This window comes from Herpailurus yagouaroundi, unplaced genomic scaffold, assembly GCF_014898765.1.
Source record: "Herpailurus yagouaroundi ecotype Mexico unplaced genomic scaffold, PumYag 28, whole genome shotgun sequence".
Lineage (NCBI taxonomy): Eukaryota > Metazoa > Chordata > Mammalia > Carnivora > Felidae > Herpailurus > Herpailurus yagouaroundi.
Window position 1 is genome coordinate 159,464,816 of NW_024412376.1, and position 7,132 is coordinate 159,471,947.

Here is a 7,132-nt window from a genome sequence, read left to right on the forward strand (position 1 = left end):
CCGCCTTTTTTTCTTTTTAAAATAACACACACACACACACACACACACACACACACACACACACAGATTGGCCATTAAAAATGATTAATGCCAGCCAATTTGATAATCGCCAAGCAGGGAGGTGCCAGCCATTTTGGGATTTAGTGCAGCCTCGGAACCGGCTTCTTTATGGCCCTCGGCTAATGAGGAATCACATTAGGCTTTTTACTGTATATGAATTGATTAGCTGAAAATGAGATTACGTCCACAGTGCAACACCAGCGACAAAGGGCCCTTTCTTTTCAAACACTTCACCGTGCCAGGACGCTGCTCGAACTCGAAACTGTTCTTTTCTCCTGGTTTTCAAGGAAAAGATTGGATGCGCCCAGGTGTGGCTTCTGCAGAAATGGGCTTTATCTGTGTGCATCTCCAAAACAGAGAGACCAACCAACAAGAATACAGTGACACTGAGGACCTGCATTTTGGGTTGTGGATTTGACAGGTTCCAGGGAAGCGGTCAAAGGTGGATAGGACACAGGGCTTCTGAGTTAACCCTTGCCTGAGTGGGGAGCTGGTCTCTGCCACTCGTTTGCTCTGTGACTTAGGTCAAACTGCTTAACCTCTCTGAGCTTTACTTTCCTTATCTGTACAATGCGATAACATGTGCCTTAGAGGATTATTAGGATTCAGTGAGATACTAGGTATAAAATATTTAGCACAAGGCCTGCAACACAGTAGGTCTTAAAAATATACTTTTCCCCTCCTTTCTCCCTCTTTTCTTCCCTTTTTTCCTTCCATTCTTCCTTCCTCCCTCCTTTCCTCCTGCCCTCCCTCCCTTTCCTTTCTTCCTTCTTTCCTTCCTTCCTTCTCTCTCCCTTTCCTTCCTCCCTTCCTCCCTCCCTCCCTCCCACCCTCCCTTCTTCCCTTCCTCCTTCCCTTCCTCCCTCCCTTCCTCCCTTCCTCCTTCCCTTCCTTCCTCCCTTCCTCCCTCCCTTCCTTCTTCCTTCCCTCTCTCTCCTCCTTCCTTCCTTCTCTCTTCCCTTCCTTCCTTCCTTCCTTCCTTCCTTCCTTCCTTCCTTCCTCCTTCCCTCCCTCCCTTCCTCCCTTTCTCCCTTTCTCCCTTCCTTCCTTCTTCCCTCCTTGTCTCTCCTCCTTCCTTCCTTCCTTCCTTCTTGATGAATAGTAATTATTAAAGTTGCTTATTATGTTTACTTACTGAGGAAGGAAACAGCAGGAGCTGGTGGTGAAAATGCCAGCCTTTTAACCAGGAACTCCTCATCTAGCAGGCAGGCCCTGTAACTACATTGTATAGATCAGCAAAGTAGGAAAAGATGGGGGAGGGCCTGGGGTGGGGGTCGTGGGAGACACCCCTGCCTATATTTAAATGGTCAATAAACTAAGACATTTTTTTTTTTTTTTTTGCATTTTAAATAGCTAAACAAGGGGCGCCTGGGTGGCTCAGTCGGGTGAGCGTCCGACTTCAGCTCAGGTCATGATCTCACGGTCTGTGAGTTCGAGCCCCGCATCGGCCTCTGTGCTGATGGCTCAGAGCCTGGAGCCTGCTTCGGATTCTGTGTCTCCCTCTCTCTCTGCCCCTCCCCTGCTCATGCTCTGTCTCTGTCTCTCTCTCTCTTAAAACTAAATAAACATTAAAAAAAATTAAAAAAAATAGCTAAACAAAACACATCACAAGAAGAATACATCTTCAAAGATGAAATGTGTGAAATGACATTACAGATAAACATTCACAGATGACATTTGAGATCAATTTTGATGACAGAGAACATCAGCTTCGCACCCCAGTAAAGCAAAATGTCATCCCTCGAAGAACTGGATTTTTCTCACAAATATATTAGGAAAAAGTGCTCCATTTCTATGATAGTTTGGAGTTCATCAATAACAGGCTTGGCGAGATTTGTGTACTCTCTTGTGATAAAAGTAACCACCTAATGTCTTCCATTTTTCCCTTGGCCCACAGAGCCTAAAAATATTTACTATCTGACTCTTTACAGAAAAGTTGGCTGAACCCTGCTACAGTGGCATCCTTGGTCCAGTTAACAGGCATTTCCTTTTGGGGGAATTAGTTATTAATATATGTGCTGGAGGTGGGGGCAATGGAGGGTTATAGGGCCCTGAGTTCAAATACAAAGCTGAAAGAGATATTTATATGCTGACCGTATGGGCCTCTCCCATTACTTTGTATTCCTCTCATTGTCCTGTTGCCCTGAATGTAAATCTAAAGTGATCCTAGCTGGTTTTTTTTGTTTTGTTTGTTTTTTTTTTTAAATTTTATTTGAGAGACAGAGAGAGAGCACACATGAGTAGGGGAGAGGGGCAGAGGCAGAGAAAGAATCCTGAGCAGGTTCCATGCTCAGCACAGAGCCTGACTCGGGGCTCGATCTCACCACCCTTGAATGGTGACCTAAGCTGGAATCAAGAGTGGACGGTCAGGGGCGCCTAGGTGGTGCAGTCGGTTAAGCGTCCGACTTCAGCCAGGTCACGATCTCGCGGTCCAGGAGTTCGAGCCCCGCGTCGGGCTCTGGGCTGATGGCTCAGAGCCTGGAGCCTGTTTCCGATTCTGTGTCTCCCTCTCTCTCTGCCCCTCCCCTGTTCATGCTCTGTCTCTCTCTGTCCCAAAAATAAATAAACGTTGAAAAAAAAAAAAAGAGTGGACGGTCAAGCGATGAAGCCACCCAGGGGCCCCTAATTCTAGCTGTTCTTAATCTCAGCAAGAGATCAAGTCTGGGGGAAGGAATATAACAGGAGGAAACAAGTAATTGTACTTTTGTTGGCTCCCTGACCTTACTTTGGTAGGTAAAATCTCTTGGGAATTGATGGCAGGCTCTCACTCCAAGCAGTTTCCACGTATGGCCCATGTGAGCCTAAGCCCCGGGAGGGCAGGCCAGCGTCTGTCCCGTCGACTGCTGCATTCTTGGAATGTGGGGTCGTGCCCAGCACTAGAGCAGATACATGATAAAACATAGGCTGAATCCATTTCTCCCTCTTCTCTCTTCCTCCCTCACTTCCTGGGAAAGAACTCCGAGGCTCAGCCTGGCCAATCTGTCTGCTCTGAGAAAGGGGAGGAGCCCACGTCTGAAGTGGACCAGCGCTCTCTGCCCCCCGCCCCACCCCCTGCAACTCCCTTAAAGGGAACTGACCCTGGGGATCAGGGCTTTGCCAGTGACCCGGCTTCTGGATCATTCGTGACGGGCAGCCAGAAAAGGGACTGAAGGGGAAGGGTGACACTTGGCTTGCTGAGGCTCACTGTGCATCTGCGTGAAGGATGTGGCACGAAACGCACTGTTAGTGCCAATAAGCTCTACTCAGCGATGGAGCTGGGCTGGGCTTCTCTCTGATCCACTTACACACTTAAGCAACACGTCAACCACTTCGTAGAGATCGGGGGCCCTTGTCCAAGTTGGTAACTGCCTCGTTTCCTTCCCTCCTTCTCTCTGCCTTCCCACTTCTAATACCACCTGTTGGGGAATGAAGCCTCCCAGCTTCTCAGATTCAAGCCCCAGGAAGAGTGCTGTGGATGAATTGCTGGAAGAAGAAGGTTGCATTCTTAGCTCTGACCCCTCCGTCCCCGCTGGGAAACCTGGGGCAGCTCCCCGCACCTGGGTCCACCTCTGTTCGCTGTTTCCGGAAGTTGCGAAGGCAGTCCCTGCCTTGGCCCCTCACAGGCTGCCAGGATGGGCCTTGCAAGGCCAAGTTGGATATCGGAGGTGGATGTTGTTGGACAGCGCTGCCCAGGCATGCACACACACACATGTGCACACACATACATGTGCCCCCCCCACAGGTGCACGCAAGGTTTCCTGTTGCTATCGTTTCCGAAATCCTGACCCCTCCAGCTTCTCCACTGTTATCAACTGAATGCTTGCCCCACCCTGCCCCCTTTGTGTGTTGAAGCCCTACTCTCCAGTGCAATGGTATAAGGAGGTGGGCCTTTGGGAGGCGATTAGGATCAGATGCGGCCGCAAGGGGGCGGGTGCCCCTGGTGGAACGAGGGCCTGCGTAAGGGTAACCAGCGAACCCTCTCCCTCACTCTGCTCTCCACCATGTAAGGACGCGACAAGACAAGATGCTGGCAGTCTGTAACCAGACACTGGCTCTTCTGGCTCCTTGCCCGTGGATGTCCACCCTCCATAGCTGCGAGAAATACGCTTGTGATGAGTCCTCGGGCTGCGGTGTCCCGTTACACTAGGCCACTGGACTGAGACACTGCAAAGGTGGGTCTGGGCCCTGTGATGGAGTGGACGACAATAAGATTTACCACTGTGGAGCAGCTACCTTGTTCCTGGCGCTTCACACAGGGTGGGTGGTCCCCACGGTAATCCTGCAAGGGAGGCCTCACGAGCCCCAAGTTACATGTGAGGACACTGAGACTCAGAAAGTTCGAGTGACCTGCCTGGGCCACACAGCTGGTTAAAGGGAGCCTGGTCCAGATACGTCAGACCCCCAACATTCACCTCAGGGCATCACTGTGCTGCCTTCCTGGTGGTTGTCGACACCGTTGTCAAGGCCGTCCTACCCATGTCGGTCCCTGCTCTGACACCCAAACCATCTGCACCTCTGTCCCCCCCCCCCCCCGCCACCCCCAACAGGAATCTGCCGCTGCTCTGTGCCCCCGGCTACCAGCCTCCAGCTGACTGCTGCACAGGGCCGATTAGTCAGGGATGTGTGTCCGTACAGATGGACTCGGCGTTTCCCGAATTGCCAGAGGATAAGAGCCATCAAGCTGGGTTGTTGAAATGCACACGTGCATATCACACTATTCGCAAAAGTGCCTTGTGAGATTTGATGTCTTGCTTTTGTCTTGCAATCGACCTATTCATTCGATCTCAGACATTTTCTTAACCTCTCTAAACACTCAGTTTTTCATCCACAAACTGGAGATAACACCACCCGCAGAGGCCACGTGTGGGTGTCGAAGCCTAATATAGCAACGGGTTTGTGGGAGATGAGCAATGAGCAAAAGCTCAAAAGTTCTCACTGCTGATGGGCAGCCACCCATGGGGACAACTGCTTTGGTACATCTTCCTTCTGAAGGAAGTCCACTGCTTCCTCTCCAGGGTCTTCATGGTTTCTGCCCTTTCTCCCCAGCCCCACCTGGGCCTCCACATCTCCCTCTCTTATTGGAATAGTGACTTCCCACCTTATCTCTGTATTTTCAGGCACAGTAAGCTCTATTTCTATTACTCTTTACTCTAGAACTTTCACTTTTCTAAGACTCCCTAAGACTCTAAGACCCCTGGTCACAGAGCTGTCCCTTTCTCCCCACACCACCCTTTTCTCTTCCTCAACTGGTGGACCTTGGCCAGACAGAACCTGAACCTGTTAACGACCACAACAGAGTGGTTCACCATCCTGACTCTGAGGTTCACTCTTGGAGTTCAGAGTAGTATCTGCCTATTTCCCATGTTTGAGATTCAGTTTCCCTATACGTTAAACAGGGGCTAATAATTATGTTGCCCTAATTGGGTTATTGTGACAATAAATGAGACATTAAATTAGCCAACCTTTTAATACAGTCTGTGGCATGTAGGGGGCACTCACAGAATTGGTAGCTATTATTATGTAAGCTGATAGTTACATTGTTCTCGCTCAGCCATACTAGTGTATGATGAGGACCCAAGTGTTCTTTTTAGAAGAAAATTTGAAACCTTGGGGAGGTGATGCTGTGAACCAGAGAGTCTAGTGAGTGGGTATTAGATATAAGATCAGGAGTGCAATGGGATAGATGTTTTCACCATACTTATCCATTTAAAAAAATTTTATTATTTATTTTTATTTTTTAATGTTTTATTTATTTATTTTGAGGGAGAGAGAGAGAGAGAGAAAACACATGAGTAGGGGAGGGGCAGAGAGAGAGGGAGGGAGAATCCCAAGCAGGCTCTGTGCTGTCAGTGCAGAGCCCAACGTGGGGCTCGATCTCATGACCTGAGCTGAAAGCAAGAGTCAGATGCTCAACCAACTGAGCCACCCAAGTGACCCTATCAATTTTTTGATATATGTGTCAGGCATTGCAATGATTGATTTTATGTCATGGTTGATTGGGCTAAGGGATGCTCAGATAATTAAATATGGTACTGACTGTGTCTGTGAGAGTGTCCTTGATGAGATTAACACTTGACCCAGTAGACTGAAGAAAGAAGATTGCCCTCCCCAATGTGGGTGGGCCTTATCCAATCCATTGAAGGACTGAATAGAATAAAAGGCTGAGTAAGAAAGAATTCTCTCTCTCTGCTTGACCATTTTTGAGCTGGGACTTCAGTCTTCTCCAGCCTTTGGACTCACAGTTGGACTGGAACTTATACCATTGCCTCTTCTGGTTCTCAAACCTTTGAACCAGACTGGAATCGTACCATTGACTCTCCTGGGTATGGACTTCTCAGCCTCCATAACTGTTTGAGCCAATTCTTTATAATCTCTCTTTCTCTCTCTCAGTTCTGTTTCTCTGGAGAACTCTGGCTAGTAGAGGCATTGTGGTAGGTGTCGGATATACCTATAAAATAAAACATAGCCTCTAGTCTCAAGGAACTTATCTACTAAAGGAGAGGAGTGTGTGAGCAAATTAGAGCAAGATAGTGTCATAAAGAACAGTGTTATAACTCAGGAAAACAGAGGCCAGAGTGGAAGGAAGGATTTCCACTCAAAAGTAGGATTTTCACTAAAAAGTAGGCAAGGTAGACTCATATAAGGATCCATAGTTCCAGCTCTCTCTGTCCCTTCCCCACCAATGCAAATAAATAAAACACCCTGATCCACATACCACAATTTTTGTCTTCTGCAAGGCTCTCATTGACATGCTCTTCAATTTGTGTTGGATCCAATATTATGATTTTCCCAGGACTCCTCACTCCTTAGGACCTAGTAGAACCTTCCTTTATGTTTATAATGATAACAACAACAACAACAACAACAACAACAACAATTTTATAGGAAATAATGAGATAAGCATCTATTTCATATTCACTTTATAAGCGAGAATTGAGTTTGGAGAGCCTAAAAGGGCTGCTGGCAGCCATCTTTGATGGAGAGGGGAGATAGCCCTGAGGTACAGTGAGCGTAATATATGGTAGAGGCAATAGAGAGACAGAGACAGAGAGAGAGAGAGAGAGAGAGAGAGAGAGAGAGAGAGAGAGAGAGA